Source organism: Trichomycterus rosablanca, chromosome 10 (assembly GCF_030014385.1).
Source record: "Trichomycterus rosablanca isolate fTriRos1 chromosome 10, fTriRos1.hap1, whole genome shotgun sequence".
Classification (NCBI taxonomy): domain Eukaryota; kingdom Metazoa; phylum Chordata; class Actinopteri; order Siluriformes; family Trichomycteridae; genus Trichomycterus; species Trichomycterus rosablanca.
In genome coordinates this window covers 9687104-9708905 of record NC_085997.1, presented here as the reverse complement: position 1 = coordinate 9708905, position 21802 = coordinate 9687104, and the positions used below count along the sequence as shown (strand labels likewise).

The following is a 21802-nucleotide window of genomic DNA, read 5'->3' as shown; positions in this document are numbered from 1 at the left end:
TGTGAGTTTACACTAATCAACCATAACATTAAAACCACCTCCTTGTTTCTACACTCACTGTCTATTTTATCAGCTCCACTTACCATATAGGAGCACTTTGTAGTTCTACAATTATTGACAGGACCACCACAGAGCAGGTATTATTTGGATGGTGGATCATTCTCAGTACTGCATTGACACTGACATGGTGCTGGTGTGTTAGTGTGTGTTGTGCTGGTATGAGTGGATCAGACACAGCAGCGCTGCTGGAGTTTTTTAAATACTGTGTCCACTCACTGTCCACTCCATTAGACACTCCTACCTAGTTGGTCCACCTTGTAGATGTAAAGTCAGAAACGATCGCTCATCTATTGCTGCTGTTTGAATTGGTCATCTTCTAGACCTTCATCAGTGGACATAGGACGCTTCACACAGGGTGCTGATGGCTGGATGTTTTTGGTTGGTGGACTATTCTCAGTCTAGCAGCGCTGCTGTGTCTTATCCAGTCATACCAGCACAACACACACTAACACACCACCACCTGAATTTCCTGCATAAATCTGTTCCATAAAATATTTTCTGCCTTACTCAGCCCTCTGCTTCCTTGTATAGAAATAGGCTAAAAACCGGGTGTAGTAAGTCCTGCTGTCCACAACAAAGGACATTGGATAAATGTTTTGTTTAGAAAGGGTTAAAATTGCTGTACATTTCTGTAATCTTTATAAACTGAAGTTACGACTCATATTGAACGAAACTGATCTCTTACTTTGCTTATTTCCATGAAATGTAAAATATGACATGGCAGCCATTTTTAAAAGAAAGTTCATGGGCTGCTTGTCGCACACCTACAAATGTGACATTAATAAAAAGCTCAGGATGTACTCTATAAAATACAGTAGTACTCAAATGGATTGCATAAACGGTGCTTGAGTTAGAGATCTCAGACACATGTCAAGTCAGATTTATTTATATGGCGCTTTTTCCAATGAACATTGTCTCAAAGCAACTTTACAGAATCCAGGCCGAAGGGCGAGAGTGGCAAGGAAAAACTCAGGAAGAAACCTTGAGAGGAACCAGACTCAGCAGGGACCCATCCTTCTTGGGTGGCCTGGAGGATACTTTAAATAAAAAGGATTTACACAAATCATACAAACACAAATTTAAATTGAACTGAAAGTTGTAACTAGCAAAAAAATAATGTAAGTTCTTCATTGTTCAGTCCAGTCTGTGATAAAGTCTGTTGTACGTTCTGGACATTTTTGGTGCAAACACGCCAGGTGCCTGTCACATCTAGTAGTAGCAGCATTGTTGGCACTGCAGTCTCGACTTGCAGTCTTTAACCTCGAGAGGGTGAACAGGTTTCCATCAGAGCCACCTCGGGTTAAAACAACAGAAGATGTTGTTACAATGTGAAATCGTTAAGAGTAAAATATCAGAGAGTTTTACAGGTTTAGACTCCAGCACCCCTAACTATTACAGCATAACTAGGTTTGCTTGTTTAGTTTGAAAAGACCAATCAAAAGCCTGAGTAAATAAACATGTTTTCAATCTAGACTTGAACATAGAGACTGTGTCCGAGTTCTGACAGCGGATCTCCCTAAGTTTGAAGCAGATCTGTGATGGAAATGTTGTGTTTCAATAAACAATAAAAGTTATCAGGAGCAATTTCTTGGAAAGACTCCAAAAGGGGTTACCAAAAGTACAGTTGTTTTACATCAGGGGTGCCCAATACATGGATCACGATCTACCAGTCGATCTCACAGTGCATGCTGGTACATCGCCCCTCATTTTAACAAGTCAACGTGATTGACATGAAATGTGGCCACTGTTTTTGTAAATTTGCGGTTTGCCTCCACCTAGTGGACATTTTGAGAATCAGATTCACTTTATTTCGCCAGGTATGTTACACTTACGAGGAATTTGCTTTGGCGATACACTCAATGATACACACAACAGTCCACATAGTAGTACAAACAATACACATAATAGTACAGACAATTACACATGTATGACATGTAACATAGAACATATTTAACAGACCCGACAGCACACGGACTGTTAACCAGTATTTACCAACATTTGCCCAAGAGAACAACTTTGGTTAAAAAGTGTTACAGCTCTGGGGAAAAAGCTGTTAGCGTATCTTGATGTGTTTGTTTTTATTGTCCTGAGTCTTCTGCCAGATGGAAGAGTTTGAAAAAGGTGATGTCCAGGATGAGAGGGGTCTGCTGTGATTTTGCCGGCACGCTTCAGCACTCTGCTGTTGTAAATGTCCTGAAGCGTTGGCAGACTGCATCCAATGATCCTCTCCGCTGTCCTGATTATACGCTGGAGTTTGGCTCGTTCGTGTGATGTTGAGGAACCAAACCAGATGGTGATAGACGATGTGAGGATGGACTCTATTATTGCTGTGTAGAACTGGATCAGCAGACTCTGGGGCAGGTTGAATTTCTTCAGCTGTCTCAGGAAGAACATTCTCTGCTGAGCCCTCTTGGCGATGGAGAGCGTGTTCTTTTCCCACTTTAGGTCCCTGGATAAAGTGGTGCCCAGGAACTTAAGTGACTCCACCACTAAGGCCATAGAGCCATTAATTGTGAGGGGGTGTAAGGAGGGCTCGTTGCGCCTGAAATCCACCACCATCTCTACAGTCTTTTGTGTGTTGATCAGCAGGTGGTTGTCGCTGCACCAGGAGACCAACTGCTCGACTTCCTTTCTGTAGGCAGACTCGTCACCATCGGTTATAAGGCCCACCACAGTGGTGTCATCAGCAAACTTAAGGATCTTTACAGCTGGTTCCTTAGAAACACAGTCATTGGTATAGAGACTGAAGAGAAGGGGTGAAAGCACACAGCCTTGTGGTACACCAGTACTTAGGTTCCGCTGGTCTGAAGTGTGTTTTCCTAGCCGTACCTGCTGTGTCCTATTTGTCAGAAAGTCCATGAGTCCGGCAGATGGCATCCGGCACTGAGAAATGCAATTTATTGAACATAACATAACAGAACATAACATTAAACCTCTTTGTTTCTAGACTCACTGTCCATTTTATCAGCTCCACTTACAATATAGGAGCACTTTGTAGTTCTACAATTACTGACTGTAGTCCATCTGTTTCTCTACATAAATTTAAAACCTGGAGAATGCAGGCATTGATCCCACTCCCTCTCGCATGCTAAGCGAGCACTCTACCATTTGAGCTAATTCCCCTTAGGAAGCACTCTTCTTTACCCTTTGTAAATTGTAATGTACTAAAAGAGCGTTGATGCTGCATTATTTAACGGCCAAAATACTGCAGGATATACCAACTTTTTAGTGCAGTGCAATAACAAAATGGCTCTGTGAAGCAAGAACTAAAATTATGATGCATGTCATTCAACATAAAATATGTGGGTATTAATATCTAAAACTCAGTGCATTATTAGGCTGCACATAAATATAGATTTAAACGGTCCTCTATTTACTACAGTCTGTTTGAAACAGCTGGACGTACAAACAGTCGGTTTATTTCAAGCTGATCAAGTACATGCTATTTCACTTAGAAATATCTCACAAAGTACAAATTCTTCAACTTTCTAAATAAACCATGTAGTACGGGACATTACCGCTTACCTAATGCAGCAAGAAGCAACTTGCCCGAACAGGGACTTGAACCCTGGACCCTCAGATTAAAAGTCTGATGCTCTACCGACTGAGCTATCCATGCTCTGCAACCAGCTTTAATCCTCACAAGGACGTGACTTGAATTACAAACTTTGTACAGCAAAAGTTGTCCTGTAAAGCTTTAATTCATATAATTTTTTTTTATTTCTGTTTTGGCTCTCTTGAAGGTGATTATATAAAGTTTTAGGTGAAGTATGTTGCTGCTTACACACACAAAGAAAAACATCTCGGAAGGAGAATTTTGCAGGTAAATTACAAAATGATTCCTTTTTTTCACTTTTTACCTTTTTTACTGTATCAATTGCACGATTGTTTTTCAGTCATTAAAATGTTATGTGCATTTATATGTGGCAAAATAAAAAAATCCATAAAAATCAAACTGAGTTAGCAAAGAACCTTGAATTATACTAAATAGTTCTTCAAGTAGAAACAGTTCTACCAGTAACACAAAAAGAACCCTTAAGAAACACTTCTTAGTGCTACATACATCAGTTGTATTCCACACAGGTCAGCATGCGATGAAACTTTGCTAGAACTTTCCAGCGCAATAACTGTATTCAGATTTTGCCATTTAGTGGACGATTAAATAGCCTACAACGAGCACAAACAGGGTTTAAGTTCTTAAGAAATAATCCAGTCAGTTAAAAACCCAACAAGAAGGCTGTACCTAATACACTCATACCAGAGAAAACACACCCTAACATGCTAGTGCTGTTACAGTGCTAAGAATGGTCCACCCAAAAACATTATTTGGTCAGTTGGAGTGCTCATATGGGGCTCCCTTTCTATTGATATATGGTTTACAGCGTAGTGACAAAGTGTACAGTGCAGCAAATGGGTTACAGTCAGTAAATTTACCATACATAATAATGAGAAAAGATTCAGGAGTTTGTACAAATATTAGTCCGTGTGGGGTGGGGGTGGTGTTAAGGGTGACTTAGCTAGTCAGGATGGCCGAGCGGTCTAAGGCGCTGCGTTCAGGTTGGAGTCTCCCCTGGAGGTGTGGGTTTGAATTACACTTCTGACAACTCATGATTCATACAAATTTACATCTTTAACCCTCTACCATACATAATAATGTGAAAAGAATGATACAACAGTTTGTACAAATCTTAGTCCTAGTTAGTCTTAGTTTTTAATTACAAAAAACATCCTTTACCCTTTGAAAATTTTAATGTATTAACAGAGCGCTGATGCTGTATTGAATCATGAAACACCGGACGTGATGGTAAACTTGTCCATTGTGCCAGTAAATGGTATGCACATGAGGTTTGCCTTGGTGTTGCGAGAGCTGTATCTCAGATGTGGAAAGATGTAAATTTCAAGACACATCATCAGTAGTGTACCTTTGAATCAAGGGGTGTTTCAGCCTTTCAACACTAAACACCCTCATCAAAGGTGGCCAGCTACATGGTGATCAAACCTGAGCTTGTGTCCCATGTCCAATCATGAGAATTGCCTGGTTATTTAAGTGGCGCAGCCCACGGGACTATGCAAGGCAGGGGGTGTCCTCTTCCCCGAGTCAAGCCTAGCGCTAATCGTATACCTTGTTCATCCTCCTCCTGGAGGGCTGTGACCTGGGTTCTCTAAAGGGATGGGGTGTGGGGGGAATTAGTGAGCGGGTCCTGTCGATGCTTTTTGAGCCCAGCAATGGTCCTTCCGCTTGATCCATATCCACTGGCTGCTTCTTTCGGCCGCTTCAGAGACTGATCTAATTGTTTGTCGCAGAGCCTGTCCATGGATGCCAAGTTCTTTCAGCAGCCTGATGGTGGAAGAAGCCACAAAACCTCTGCATCCCACTTCAACCGGATAGACTTTCGCATTCCATCTGAGCATCTGCTGCCAGTTCTGTGTAGCACAGTTTCTTGCGCTCATAGGCCTCTTCTGTTGAGTTCTCCCATGGAACTGTGAGCTCTGTGATGTATACAGACTTCAATGAAGGGGACCAGAGTACCAAGTCTGGCCTAAGGGTGGTGGCTGCAATCTCAGGTGGAAAAATTAGTTGCTGGCCAATATCGACTAGCATCTTCCAGTCCCGGGCCATGGCTAGCTGTCCAGCTTCTTGTTTAGTAGGGGGATGGCTAGGCTTTTCCTGTCCCTCCCGAATGAAGATTGGGGCTGTAATGGAACTGGTTGCTCTCTTGGGCAAGGAGTTGATGGCATTCCTCTTGCTCTCATGAGCTGCTGCCAGACTCTTGAGGACCTGGTTGTGCCTCCATGTGTAGCGGTCTTGTGTGAGGCTGGTCTTACAGCCGGTCAAGATGTGTTTGAGTTGCTGGAGTTGGGCAGAGGGCACAGGTTGGATCCTCGCCATCCCACTGGTGGAGGTTTTTTGGAGATGGGAGCACATCATACGTGGCTCTGATAATGAAGCTGATGTTGCTTGCCTCCATCTCCCAGAGCTCCCTCCAGCTGAGCTTTCTTCTCACCAAGCCTTCCCACCTCATCCATTGTCCCTGCTTGGCAAGCGAGACAGCCTTTGTCCTTCTTTCTGCCTCCTCCTGACGGCACACCTCCTCAACCACCATTTTCCTCCTCTCTGATGCTGTGGCCCTATGCCAGATTGGCTTACTTGCCATAAGGCCAAAGCCTCCCCTTCCCAACTGGACATGCCCTACTGTCCTCGCTGTGCCTCAGGGCTGACGTAGCATGCTGCACCGCGTCGGATGGTGTCCATTTCCGTCCAGTTATCAGGGGTGGAGCAGTATTGCTAATGGTCTGGTCTCTGGAGTCCTTTAAAGTCATCTGGAGTCTTACTTTAGCGCACTTGTACTCTTCGGTGAGGCTCGTGATAGGCAGTTCCAGGACCCCTTTGCCATAGAGGCTGATGTTAGTCATACAGCGTGGGACACCGAGCCATTTCTTCACGTATGAAGTCATGGTTCGCTCCATCTTCTCCACAGTTTTTATTGGGAGCTCGTAGATAGTGAGTGGCCACATTACCCGAGGAAAAAGTCCAAATTGCAGGCACCAGAGCTTGAGCTTCCCTGGCAGTAGGGTTTTATTGATGTTTTCCAGACTGTTGATGTCCTGCCTTACCTGCTGCACTTGGTCTTTGTCCTTGAGGCTTGCGTTGTACGATCTGCCCAGGCTTTTGACAGGTTGCTCAAACACTGTTGGTATTGGGTCGTCACCAATGTAGAACTTCATGTTTTTTAGCTGTCCCTTGACTATTGAAATGCTTCGTGACTTGTTCGGCTTGATTTTCATCCGGGCCCACTTTATGTTCTCCTGCAGTTTACCAAGTAACCGCCTGGTACATGCTGCAGTAGTGGTCAGAGTGGTCATGTCGTCCATGTATGCTCGGATAGGTGGAAGGCGGATCCCGTTCTTAGCTCGCTCACTCCCCACCACCCATCTTGAGGCTCTGATGATGACCTCCATAGCCATTATGAAGGCCAGGGGTGCAAGAGTGTAAGAGTGCAATGTTTTAAAGCTCACGTACTCTTTTCTATATTATGTGTTGCTTTTAAGCGGTTACAGACTCGGTTTATTTGAAACGTTTATCGCAGCCTTCAGGACGAACTGAAACAAATCATAACTGTCTTCGTACCACTGACAGCCTGACTTAATTAAAAGCCCAGGGCATACTCTATAAAGTACAGTAGTACTCAAATGGATTGCATTAATGGTGCTTGAGTTAGAGATCTCGGACATGTGTCCCCACAGGTGACAAAAATGAATTGCTCGGTCTCGGGAGGATATGTTAATTAAAGCTCATTAAGTCACTCATTACAGTTTGCTGTTGTTATACACCAGGGCTGCCCAGTACGTCGACCACGATCTACCAGTCGATTGCACAGTGCATATTGGTACATTGCACCTCATTCTAACAGGTCAGCGTGATTGACATGAAATGTGGTCTCTGTTTTTGTAATTTGCGGTTTGCCTCCCCCTAGTGGACATTTTGAGAAATGCAATTTATTACAGGTTAGAACATAACATTAAAACCACCTCCTTGTTTCTACACTCACTGTCTATTTTATCAGCTCCACTCACCATATAGGAGCACCTCGAATTTCTACAATTATTGACAGGACCACCACAGAGCAGGTATTATTTAGGTGGTGGATCATTCTCAGCACTGCAGAGACACTGACATGGTGGTGGTGTGTTAGTGTGTGTTGTGCTGGTATGAGTGGATCAGACACAGCAGCGCTGCTGGAGTTTTTAAATACCGTGTCCACTCACTGTCCACTCTATTAGACACTCCTACCTAGTTGGTCCACCTTGTAGAGACAGTCAGAGACGATCGTTCATCTATTGCTGCTGTTTGAGTTGGTCATCTTCTAGACCTTCATCAGTGGTCATAGGACACTTCCCACAGGGCGCTGTTGGCTGGATGTTTTTGTTTGGTAGACTATTCTCAGTCCAGCAGTGACAATGAGGTGTTTAAAAACCTGCAGCGCTACTATAGAGTTGAGTTGATAAGACATCAACTCATACCAGCACAACACATTAAGACACCACCACGTCAGTGTCACTGCAGTGTTGAGAATGATCCACCACCCAAATAATACCTGCTCTGTAGTGGTCCTGGGAGAGTCCTGACCATTGAAGAACAGCATAAAAGGGGGATAAAAAAGCATGTAGAGAAACAGATGGATTACAGTCAGTAATTGTAGAACTACAAAGTGCTTCTATATGGTGGAGCTGATAAAATGGACAGTGAGTGTAGAAACAAGGAGGTGGTTTTAATGTTATGGCTGATCGGTGTATACTCACCATGTATGCGTGGCTTTCCTCCGGGTATGAAAACGTGCCAGTAGGTGTAATTGCTGCTCTAAATTGCACCTGTATGTGTGAGTGAGTGGATAAATTAGTGTGTGATGCTTTGCGATGGTTTGACGCGCCCTGTCCAGGGTGTATTTTTGTCTCGAGCCCGATGTTCGTGACACTGGACCCACGCTTGCCCTGTAATGCTGAATAGCAATACAGGCAAATGAAGCGCATTTAAAAAAGCTTTAAAGCATTCTTGAAAAATGATGAGGCCAACCTTTTTAAAAAGTAGATCCCGATGACCTGTTGACTAAAATAGTAGATCCCAAGCCACAGAAGTGTGGGCACCAGTTTTCCACTGGCTACGTTTTAACAAGACGTACCAAGAATGGCCTGTAGATGGCGCACTGTGGTCGTTTTTAAAAGCAAGCTATGGCCAATTATGCCACCGAACTTAAATATGTATAATACTTTATAATGTATCAATTGTAACAGTATCAAATAATAAAACATTATAAAAAATTATAAGTTTATGCGTTTCTGTCAAAACAAAACAAAAAAGGTATGTAAACAAAACTGAGCGTAAATAGGGCGTTACTGACATTGTACTGACAATCTTCACAGATTGCAAAATGATCATAATGTTTATGCACTGGAGAATGTGGGCATCGATCCCACTACCTCGCGCATGCTAAGCAAGCACTCTACCATTTGAGCTAATTCCCCTTACACAAAACTTTCCTTTATATATATATTATAAAGGGAGAGTGCAACATGTTTAAGCTCACGTACTCTTTTCTATATTATGCGTTGCTTTTCATTAAAATGTTATGTGCATTTATATGTGGCAAAATAAAAAAATCCATAAAAATCAAATTGAGTTAGCAAAGAACCTTAAATTATACTAAATGGTTCTTCAAGTAGAAACAGTTCTACCAAGAACACCTGAAAGAACCCTTAAGAAACACTTCTTAGTGCTACATACATCAGTTGTATTCCACACAGGTCAGCATGCGATGAAACTTTGCTCGAAACAGACATCGTTTTACTTTCTAACTGTATTCATATTATGTCATCTAGTGGACAATTGAATAGCCTACAACGAGCACAAACAGGGTTTGAGTTCTTAGAGAATAATTATTACTCTTAATAAATAATCCAGTCAGTTAAAAACCCAACAAGAAGGCTGTACCTAATACCCTCAGACTAGAGAAAACACACCCTAACATGCTAGTGCTGTTACAGTGCTAAGAATGGTCCACCCAAAAACATTATTTGGTCAGTTGGAGATCTCATATGGGGCTCCCTTTCTATTGATTTTTGGTTTACAGCCTAGTGACAAAGTGTACAGTGCAGCAGATGGGTCACAGTCAGTACATTTACAATACATAATAATGTGAAAAGATTAAGCAGTTTATGGGTTCGAATCCCACTTCTGACAGCTCATGATTTAAACAAATCTACTTCTTTAGAGGACACAGCCATCAGGGAATACAGTTTTCATCAAAGGGTGAACATGGTCTGCAACAATGCTGAGGTAGTGGGTACGTGTCAAAGTAACATCCACGTGGATGCCAGGACCTAGGCTTTTGATCACTGAAAATGTGAGAAACTGAATCATGTATTCATCCTGATCTTGCTCTGTTTATTGTTGCAGCTCTGCTGGAGGGTTATTTTTTTGGTGTTTGTGGTGGTGGTGGTGGTGGTGGTGGTGGTGGTGGGGTCTTTGTTCCCATTTTGGTTTATTTAGTATATGATGTACTTTACATCCATTTAAATATGTACTTAAATACTTAAATATCCATTTATTCAGCGTCCATTTACATTGTTACAGCAGTATTTTACGACAAAAATGGAAATGTTCACATTATTGAAATGGATGTAAAGTACATCATTTACTGAATAAACCAAAATGGGAACAAAGACCCCACCACCACCACAAACACCAAGAAAATAACCCTCCAGCAGAGCAGCAACAAGAACAGGACAATCTCCTACAGGTCCAACAAAATCAAAGAAAAAATGCACTTCATAAAAGACCTCACATTGTTCGTCCTAAAGGCTAAGATCAACGTTTTAAATAAACTGAGTCTGTGATGGTTTAAAAACAACGCATAATATAGAAAACAGTACGTGAGCTTAAACACGTTGCACCCTCACTTTATAGTGCAGCATCAACACTCTGTTAGTACATTACAATTTACAAATCCTAAAGGAAGGTTCTGTGTAAGGGGAATTAGCTCAAATGGTAGAGCGCTCGCTTAGCATGCGAGAGGTAGTGGGATCGAAGCCCACATTCTCCAATGCCGAAACATTATGATCATTTAAAGGCAACACATAATATAAAAGTCGTTGCTCACTGAAACGCTGCATCAAACATTAGGTCAGTCTGTAAGTTCTACAGTGACAGTTATGCTCTATTTTTACTCAAATCGTTTGGTTTAAAGACCTTTTTTGACTTGTTTAAATTGACAAATATAGCGCCCCCTAGCACCCCTGGCTGTATTTGGAAAGCGCTCCCTGACTTCTTTTATTTGTTTAAGAAATCTCTTTCTTTGTGGTAATGTAAGGATTTAAAAGGGCCACTACTTATCAGTACTTACGGTTATTTTATATTTAAGCTATACTCTTATTTAAACCAAAAAAACTACTTAAATTACCCTATATATATGTGGTACTAACCTTGCACAAAAAAACCTGCGACTAACACCATTTACAGTAGCTGTATTAACATTATCCCTGACTCACATACCAAACTTGTACACATTAATAATACTTAAACAAATTAACTATTTACTCATTTACACAATCATTAATATGCATTTCAAACCCCAATGTATTATACAAAAATGTTATAATACAGATTCACTTAAATTACCATCAGTAATATTCAAAATATTATCAATCTCTCCTAAGTTAGGTAAATAACTAACTAAAAAAAGGTACCCAAAATTACCGTTGCAGGCCTGATCCAACCTAATAGTCCCAATCAGCACAGATCATGAAGTATATTTGGTCGGTTGTGGTGGAGCTGTCCACGTTCTTTGTTTACATGGATGAAACAGAAACAAATCCACCAGTCTTTTTCCTTTTGATCTTGGATGAAACAATCAGAGTTTATCTGATGCTTTTAATCCACTGTAATCGTCACAGCTGCTGAGGAAGCGTACTGCCTTCAATGTCCATGCGCGTAAACTCAAGAGACGAAGTTCACGGCTGATACAGCATAAACAATGTCACTAATCGACTGCAAGATGTTAATATAAGACTTACTGTCCGTTTGTCTTTACGCATCAACAGAGATAAATCCTAAACAGGTGTTTTACCCGCTTACATGACATATGTTTCACATCACGCTATTTTCTCCACTTTTTTCTTCTTTTTCCACCCACTTTCTCTCGCTCTTTTCCCGACCTGTGACAGTTCATGCTGATTGGCTTAAAAATAAATCAAGGGAGGGCTATACATACACTTTACTTTAAACAGCATAAAACAACCAAAACATTATTTACAGAACAAATAAGAACAACTTATTTACTAGTTATAAATTAACATAAACAAAAATATTAGTAATCCCCAAATTTTAATTGGGCTACACAAACACACAATAACTTATAATTCTCCAATTTTGAAATGTCTCGGAGTTTTATCTAAAACAACATTTTGTTAAAGTAGAGGAACGTGACTTTTTAATGGTTTTTCTTCTGGTGAAACTGCTTCATAGAAGATGAACAGCTGAAACTCACGACATCCCCTTTAAAATGCAGCATCAACCCTTAAGTCAGTCTATCAGTGGTACAAAGACAGTTTTGATTGGGTTTAGTTCGTCCTAAAGTCTGCGATAAAAGTCTGTGATGGTTTAAAAGCAAGGTATAATACAGAAAAGAGTATGTGAGCTTAAACACGTTGCACCCTCACTTTATAATGCAGCATCAACGCTCTGATAGTACATTACAATTTACAAAAGGCTAAAGGGGCTTAATCGTAAGGGGAATTAGCTCAAACGGTATCGCGCTCACTTAGCATGCGAGAGGTAGCTGGGTCAATGCTCGCATTCTCCAATGCAGAAGCAGTGCAAACTTTTAAGCACATTTCCCTGTGAGATTAGTAGTAAATAACATTTAGACTTTCTAAACAAACCATGTAGTACGGGACAATGCCGCTTACGCAACACAGTCAGAAACAACTCGCCCGAACAGGGACTTGAACCCTGGACCCTCAGATTAAAAGTCTGATGATCGACTGAGCTATCCGGGCTGTGAAAACCTGGGCTGTCTCTCTTGAGGGCGATTATATAAAGTTTTAGGTGAAGGCTGTTGCTGTTTACACACAAAGAAAAACATCTCTGGAGGAGAATTTTTGCAGGTAGATTACAAACAGATTCCTTTCTTTCACCTTTTTCCTTTTTTTCTGTATCAACTGCACGACTGTTTTCCAGTCATTAAAATGTTATGTGCATTTATATGTGGCAAGAGAAAAAAAAATCCATAAAAATCAAATTGAGTTAGCAAAGAACCTTGAATTCTACTAAAGGGTTCTTCAAGTAGCAACAGTTCTACCAAGAACACAAAAAGAACCCTTAAGAAACACTTCTTAGTGCTACATACATCAGTTAGTTCCGACCTTACAATCTGATTGGTTGAGAAGCGTTCTAACCGTGCTGATATTCGTGATAACAGCACAGCCTTTTCACACCACAACTGTATTACTCCGCTGACGCGTTGCCAGTAATGACAAGCTTCATGCACACAAACGCGCACGCAGGCGACACAGACCTTTTTCCCGATTGCGTTTTAAATCCGTTATCTGATATACAATCTAGCGCACTGTGTAGGGAACATAAATCAGTTGTCTAATTCACTGTCTAGTGCACTATGTAGGGAACATAAATCCGTGATCTGATACACAATCTAGTGCACTATGTAGGGAACATTAATGTGTTTGTAACGTGAACAGTTAGTTTAATAGCCCAGTTAGCAGCTCCTAAAAGTTCTGTTATCACCAATATCCTTTGGTGTGTGCAAAAGGTTTTTTATTTCTTTTTTCCCTTCGGAGGTTCTTGCCTTTTTCTTCTTGTTGTTCTTACCTCCCTGAAATGAGTTTTTGCAACTTGGGATGTCTGCTTTGTAGTGTTAAACTTTATATTCGTTGTGGAACTACTTTTTGGCGGAAGGTATTGTTAATATTAAAGCATACAATTGAAAAGATTAAGCAGTTCGTACAAATATTAGTCCGAGTGGGGCGAGGGTGGTGTCGATGGTACCCAAGCTAGTCAGGATGAGGTCTAAAACGCTGAGTTCAGGTCACAGTGTCCCATGGAGGTGTGGGTTTGAATCCCACTTCTGACTGCTAGTGCTTCATACAAATTTATGTCTTTAACATGTCTAACATACAGGGGTTGGACAAAATAACTGAAACACCTGTCATTTTAGTGTGGGAGGTTTCATGTCTAAATTGGACCAGTCTGGTGGCCAATCTTCAGTAATTGCACATTGCACCAGTAAGAGCAGAGTGTGAAGGTTCAATTAGCAGGGTAAGAGCACAGTTTTGCTCAAAATATTGCAATGCACACAACATTATGGGTGACATACCAGAGTTCAAAAGAGGACAAATTGTTGGTGCACGTCTTGCTGGCGCATCTGTGACCAAGACAGCAAGTCTTTGTGATGTATCAAGAGCCACGGTATCCAGGGTAATGTCAGCATACCACCAAGAAGGACAAACCACATCCAACAGGATTAACTGTGGACGCAAAAGGAGGCCCTACACCATACTAATAAATTATTGTGGTCTAAAACCAGGTGTTTCAGTTATTTTGTCCAACCCCTGTATTTCCTTGCTTATTCCTGATTGGCTCTTTGAGTCATATAAAAATCGGCAGACTGCCCCAAACAGTTCAGTTCGGCAGTATATGTTCTGTTAGTGTGAGCGAGAGGCAGGTATACTGGTAAACACTTTTTTTTACAGAATTAGTATTCTTTTGTTTTCTTTATATTTTAATTTCATTCCTATTTCCACGTTTGAATATTCTCAGTCTGTGTGTAGGTACATTTGTCAGCTTTGACTTAAATTTGTATTAAAGCCTTTCAAGAAATAGAGTTGTTCTATTAGTAATGGCAATTTAATTAAGGGGGCGTATTAAAATGAAATACAATTAGATAATCTTTTTTCTCCATTTACATAATCAACATGTATTTTTTAATCATTGGGTTTTAAGTTTAAGTTCGAAAACATGCATTTTTATTTCTTTACCTCATACATCACTTTAAGCCAGTATCAATAGCTTGGCTGTCATCATTCATGCACAAATCAAGCCTTGAATATATTTCTGGCTTCAAAAACATGACTATCAACATGCCCCCTCATTAGGTTTTACTGCCCCCCCAAGCAAAGCAGTCCAGAACCGGGGCTGCTTCTTAGTCTTAGTTTTTTATTATTGCAAATACCATTCATTATTTCAAATGCCATTAATAATTTATAATCACTGATTTGTGAGATATCAGCAGTAGTAGGTCATGTTTAACTGGTTTAATATTGTTTAAGCGCTGATTATCGGCTGTTTTTCGTATGTTGGGCGGTTTTCCATGCATTTTGGCGGCCTTTGAAATGCGCAATCTGGCAACCCTGGTTGAAGCGTTCATTCATATTTTGGAGCGATGTATGTTTGTATGCTAGAATATAAATAACATCTTTTACAAACTGCTGTCTATTTACATTGACATTTTCCCTTCTGTCTAAACCTTGAAATTGGGTTTGTAAAAGTAAGCGATACTGTGGATAATATATTTAATGAGCTGAACTAACTGAGAGAAGCGCTAACGGTGGTGGAAGAGTCTAAAAGGGTTTGGAACATAGTCGTATCATCATAGCAGTACAACACAGTTTTGTCCGTAGCATCCGAAAATGTCCAGCAGCTAATATACAAAAAACGTTTATTTTAATAAACTTACCTTGTTAAAAAAAGTATGACCACAATTTCTAAACAAACACAGTATCCGCTGCTGCAGTCTCTACACAAACTTTTCTGCACTGAAATCGCAAGGACACATTTTATGGATATTACGGTAATGCACTGAAAACGCGTCCTACAGTCATGCAAGCACATACAGCAGTGTGTGAGTTTACACTAATCAACCATAACATTAAAACCACCTCCTTGTTTCTACACTCACTGTCTATTTTATCAGCTCAATTTACCATATAGAAGCACTTTGTAGTTCTACAATTACTGACTCTAGACTGCTCACTCTGTTTTTCAATGGTCAGGACCCCCACAGGACCACCACAGAGCAGGTATTATTTAGATAGTGGATGATTCTCTTGAGAATCAGGGCAGTGGTTCATTATTCCTGGTTCAATCGATTAAGACTCCCATGAAGTCACCCAAATGTCAAAGCATCCCCACACAATCACACTTCCACCACCTGGTGGTATGATGGATGTTCTTATTGTTTCTTATTATGGAATACATTCATTCATTCACTGCCTGTTTTATCCTGGTAATGATGACCGTGAGTCTTTTTTAAAAAAAAAATTCAAAAAGTAAATAAAAAAGATAACAATAATATCATTTCAGTTATATCAATAGCAGCGATCAAACTAAAAAATTAAACTCTGGTGCATTTTAATATTGTAGCATTATAAGTTCATGCGTTTCTGTCAAAACAAAACATAAAAGGTATGTAAATAAAACTGTTTAAGAGTAAATAGGGCGTTAATGACATGGTAACACTGACAGACTGGCCTAAAGATTAATGCTGCAACGAATTTCGCCTTAATTTTATCATTTCAGATTCCGAGTTGCTGCCAAATGATCATAATGTTTCTGCACTGGAGAATGCGGGCATCGATCCCACTACCTCTCGCATGCTAAGCGAGCGCTCTACAATTTGAGTTAATTCCCCTTATGAAAACTCCACCTTTACTAATGTACTAACAGAGCGTTTATGCTGCATTATAAAGTCAGGGTGCAAGTGTTTAAGCTCAGACTCAGCTTTATAGTCATTCTATTATATAATACAATATTAACTGTATTCATATTATTCAATCTTGTGGACGATTGAATAGCCTACAACAAGCACAAACCGGGTTTGAGTTCGTAAAAAATAATCCAGTCAGTTAAAAAGCCAACAAGAAGGCTGTATCTAATACACTCATACCAGAGAAAACACACCCTAACACGCTAGTGCCGATACAGTGCTAAGAATGGTCCACCCAAAAAACATTATTTGGTCAGTTGGAGTGCTCATATGGGGCTCCCTTTCTATTGATATATGATTTACAGCCTAGTGACGAAGTGTACAGTGCAGCAAATGGGTTACAGATTAAGGAGTTTGTACAAATCTTAGTCCGTGTGCGGTGAGGGTGGTATTAATCATATCCTGGCTAGTCAGGATGGTCGAGAGGTCTAAGGCGCTGCGTTCAGGTCGCAGTCTCCCCTGGAAGTGTGGGTTCGAATCCCACTTCTGACAGCACATACTTGATACAAATTTATGTCATTAACTCTCTACCTAGTGCTGGACAATAATTCGATATCGATATACAGTATATCGCGATAGAAAATGTTTCAATAACGGTGATATGATTTTTAAACAAATTCGATCGATATGCATAACGTCAGCGCGCTTTGCCGGTGTTACTTTTTTGCGGAAGCATTTCTGCTCGCAGGTGTTCCCACAGGGACGCAATTCAACAGCGCACCTCAAGCGAGTAGTTCTCCATCAAAACAGTGCAGTTACACACTCAACATAAATGTCAACCACCAACACAATTACAGAAGAAGTAGTACTACTGAGTACTAATACTACTGAGTACTGTTAGGTTTTTCGGAACATAAAAACGTACATTTAATATGGGAAGTTTTACGGCATTTTCCAAGCTTTACGACATCCAGGCCGCATGGTCTTTTGTCCAACATGGCGCCGGCTAGGCTCCCTCCCTGACTCCTACCGAGGGGGGGGAGGCAGAGCCCGGGGCTTGTTAGCACACTTCATTGGCTCCACCAGCAGTAAAGGAGGAGGAGCCTAGCTGAGTTTAAAAACCGGCGGGGAGAGAGGCTCGGTCTCTTTCTGTGTGGTTGTTTTTCTAGACTGCAGGAGAAAAGGAGCGTCGGTCGGCTTAGCTCTGATATATAATCACAGATCATTTTTACACTTAATAAAGTGTTTTAAAGAGTACTTTCTGGACTTCCCGACTGCTTTCTTCAGGACCTTTTGAACTAAAAGATTTATCCTAACAAATGGTAGCCAGAGGATGGTTCAAGAGGTCTGAGAATTGCATCAGAATTAATTCAGCTGACTGAGCTAAAGACCGGAGATTCTGAGGAGCTTTTGTACTCAATACAAGGCGCGCGCCTACTTAAGGTAAAAAGACGTTCTCTGTATATATATTAGCTGCATTTATTATTTAGCGTACTGAGTGTGAAAGTGAATCTCGGAATCCGTAAGTGTCTGATTAAATTACTAAAGTATCATTAGATAGTTTAAAACTGTGAATATATGCCAGAGCTAGAAATGTATGTGTCCTGATTGCTGAATTTGAACCAGACCGGTCTAAATAAACTGTACAGGGCGCCATGTGTTCGACAAGGCCGGGCCTGGGACACAATTGAAGGGAAAGGACGCTTGTCTGTTTTGGTAACGAAGCGAACCTAATTCGAGTGTAATAAATTCTAACGAATTCGTCTGTTTCGGTAACGGAATTCGGGTAATTTGATTATTAATCTCAAAGGAGTCTGGCTGTTATGGAAACGGGACTCGGCTAGTTCGTCTGTTTCGGTAACGGAATTAGCCTAATTCGGTCGTTCTAAAATTCTAACTAGCCTGTCTGTTTTGGCAACGGGGCTCGAGTAATTTGTTTATTCTAAAGTCTAAATTCGGTTCGAAAATAGTACATCAGGAGTTTTGTTTGTCAGTAAGTCTCTGTGTATGTTTGTCTGTGAAACCGTGTGAGTGTTTTGTGTTATTTTGATTCTGAATGCGCAACGTGGTTTCTTTTGTTTGTCGGCGCCATTTTTGGCTCTGTCTGTCCGCCATTTTGGCTCTGTGTTGCGCAGCGTGGTTTCTTTTGTTCGGCGGCCATTTTGGACCAGAGAGCGCAGCGTGGTTTTCTGTCTATCCGCCATTTTGGCTCTGAATGGGCAGCGTGTATCTGTCCGTCGGCCATTTTGGCTCTATGTGAGCAGCTTGCCGTATCTCTTGTCCATCGGCTATCTTTGTCTTTGTACGCCTGGATTGGGTAAGTGCTGCAGTTAATTTTATAATTTAATCTAATTTTATAATCTTAAGATAACTGAGTTAAGATGAAGTATTTATGGTACCTTATTAAGTGTGTTTTAAGGTAGATAGCGTTCTTGAACTTTAAGGTTCTTAAACCAGGAAAGGGGGTACTTAGAGTGGAATTCATCCATGTGTGACATAGGACATTTTCACAAATAGTTAAGGAAAATCTCCTCAATCAGAGTTGTTATAGTGGATAAGATTAACATTTTTGACTAACCCACCGCTTGTTAATCGTGTTACGAGCTTTGCATGTATTGTTGAGAGATTGTTATATTGTTTTTTGTTTTAATGTGTGGGGCAATGCTGGACAATAATTCGACATCAATATGTCGCAAGTGGGGAATGTTTCAATAGCGGGGATATGATTTTAAACAAATTCGATCAATACACATACATACACGAATCCAGTGCTTAGTGTTACTGCTCTGATCACACTGGTTACTGTAACACAGTAGTTTTTAAAGCACATTTCACAGACTGTAATTTTGCTTTTGCTTAAGTATGTTTTGTATTAGTAATTGTTACATTTTGAATAGCATCTGTTACCGAGCAAAATAAAAGTAAAAAAACGCTAAAGAAATCGCGGCTGGAAAACTAATTCAGTGAGTTGCGACAGGGAGTCGAGTCTTTTGTCTCGGTTCCTTTTGAAGAGCCGCGTATTTACATGGCGACTCCCGAAAGAGTCGGTTCCTTTGTTTCGGTTAGAAGAGCCGATTCATAGATTCGAATCATTTTACGACACATCGCTAGTGGTTATACAGTTTGAAAAAGTTTTATGTCATTTGAAATGACGCATTACACATCCCTAACTGTTTTAATTGTTGCATCAACATGTTTCTTCTATTGCATTTGAGTTAAGGACAACGTTTCTACTGTTGCATTTGAATTAAATACTACTGTTGTGAGGTTTGTATCCACTCCTGTTTACATTACACAGAGGAGACCCCCTGCTGTTTACTCGGTGAGTACATTTTAAATGAGTTACTTTCTACTTTTTGCTTGAGTGGATTTTCAGAGTAGTAACTTTACTTGTAATTAAGTGAAGATTCATTAAAGTAATAGTACTTTTACTTGAATACAATTTATTGGTACTCTTTCCACCTCTGATTAGGACATATGGTAATATATTAGATTATATATTGTCAAAGCTTGTGTTTATTTGAGAGTGATGTCGTGTTTTTCTCTGTATACAAATGCTGAATACAAGTAAAAGGTAAAAGCTAACATGTTACTGTTTCTAAAAAATTGTGTAGTTGTAAAGAGTGAGATTTCATAGCCCTATAAATCTTATGAGGTGTGATCATTTGTTTGCCTCTTGAATTAAATTGGAAATAATGCCTGAAGGTACCACTATTTCTGTACAAGACAGGGACTCTGATCCCTTCTGGATTTGTGCAGAATTTTATTTCTGTCTTTGTCTGCTACAGAAATATCCGTAGTTATACTAGGTGATCTTGAGGGTTATACTTATCTAACTCGGTTAGTGCCAAATTATGTTCTATAACTGAAAGGAAAACATCTCACGTATCAAGTTAATGATTGTATAAATACTACAGTGTACTTCTAAAATTGAACATTATTATCAAATGCTGTAATGTACTTAATCCTACCACTTTTTACTAATTGCAGGAGATGGTGAACATTATGACTGTATTACTCTATCTATTTTTTCTGGGCCTGATAGGAATCCTGAATTGGAAATGTTTGTGAAAGGATTTGCATCCAGAGATGCTGCAACAGACAGGAAACAAGTGGGCTTAGTTAAAATTTTAGCAAATGATACTTTGTGTCATTGTCCCTCCTATTCAATTTATTGGCTTAAACTGTTGAACTACATGCTTTAATAACAGCCTCTAGACTGGCTGAAAGCAAAACTGCTGACATGTTTATGAACTAAACTTTCACTTATGGAATCGAACAATTGGTTGTATTTGGTGGGAGAGTGTCTTGTTTTGACTCATTTAAATTTGGAAATCGCCCACCATACCTTGTTGCACAACTTGTGGATGCAATTCTGCTACCCAAACAAAGAGCCATTTTGTAAATTGTGCATATTCTAAAGTTTTGTTCCAATTTTACAGGACAATGCCAGAGGTGACACTGCCGACAAAGCTGTTGCACACCTTCCACTGCTCACTAACGACATTATTTGTTTACAGGTCCAGCTAACACCAGACTTTGATTGAACTAACTTTAAAAATCTGTGCTTTCCAACAGGATAAAAACATTTAGAAGGTTCTGATTGTGTGTCTCCTGATGTTTGGAGATGTCCAGTGGGCAAACCATGTCTTACTAAAATACTATACCATACCAAATTGACCCATGAGTAGAACCATGTGTCAAACAGGGGGGACACAATAAAACAATCTATGCAAATCTAGATAATAAAAATGCAGATTTAATGCTTGGTTGCCGTCAATTTTTTAATTATTTTTGTTTCAGTTGCCCACATCTGGTGGAAAGAGGTTAAGAGGGGTCGGTCTCTGCATATGCGGAGTCTCCACACTGATCTCGTTTAGGTTTATTTAATGTTTTATTTTCAAGATTTGATTGTAAAATTTGAAAAAAGGGGGGAGTATAATGGTAGGAATGAGAGTTTATGTTTAAATATGGCAGGAGTATTATGGCAGGAATAAGAATTTATGTTTAATATGCCGCTTTGTGTATTGAATTGCTTCTTTATTGAGATTTTGACGTTATGTTTTGCACTTTGGTTGCATTTATGACAGGAGCGGTGGTTGCTCATTGCACGGGATTCAGGTTATATCGGGCACAGACATGGACAGTTCAGTGTCTCTGGTTCGCCTCGCTGGCATGTCTTTGGACTGTGGGAGGAAACCGGAGCACCCGGGGAAAACCCACACGACAACATGCGGGCTCCGCGGAGGGGGAACCTTCTTGCTGTGACAGTGTGCGACGGTGCTACCCACTGAGCCACCGTGTCGCCCAACTAAGGTTAAAAACATAAGGAATAGAAAAAATGCATTGAAAAAATCAAAGCTCGGGTCTCAGGAGATTAAATATAATTGCTTACACGGACTCCGGTAAGATTCAATTTAATTGGTAATATTTTTTGGAAATTGTTAATTGGCAATTGTTAATATTTGATGCTTGTGTTGTATCCGATGAATCTTTTCTAGCTAATTGATCAGGTCAACTCACTCATT

The 21802-nt window shown here is 40.3% G+C and overlaps 1 non-coding gene across 1 annotated transcript; it reads left to right on the top strand.

Annotated features, from left to right (window-relative positions):
- The first annotated feature begins 10585 nt into the window (after nucleotides 1-10585).
- trnaa-agc (transfer RNA alanine (anticodon AGC)) lies at nucleotides 10586-10658 on the top strand. The gene has a single exon. It is a non-coding gene; the product is annotated as a tRNA-Ala (tRNA).
- Nucleotides 10659-21802: the final 11144 nt, after the last annotated feature.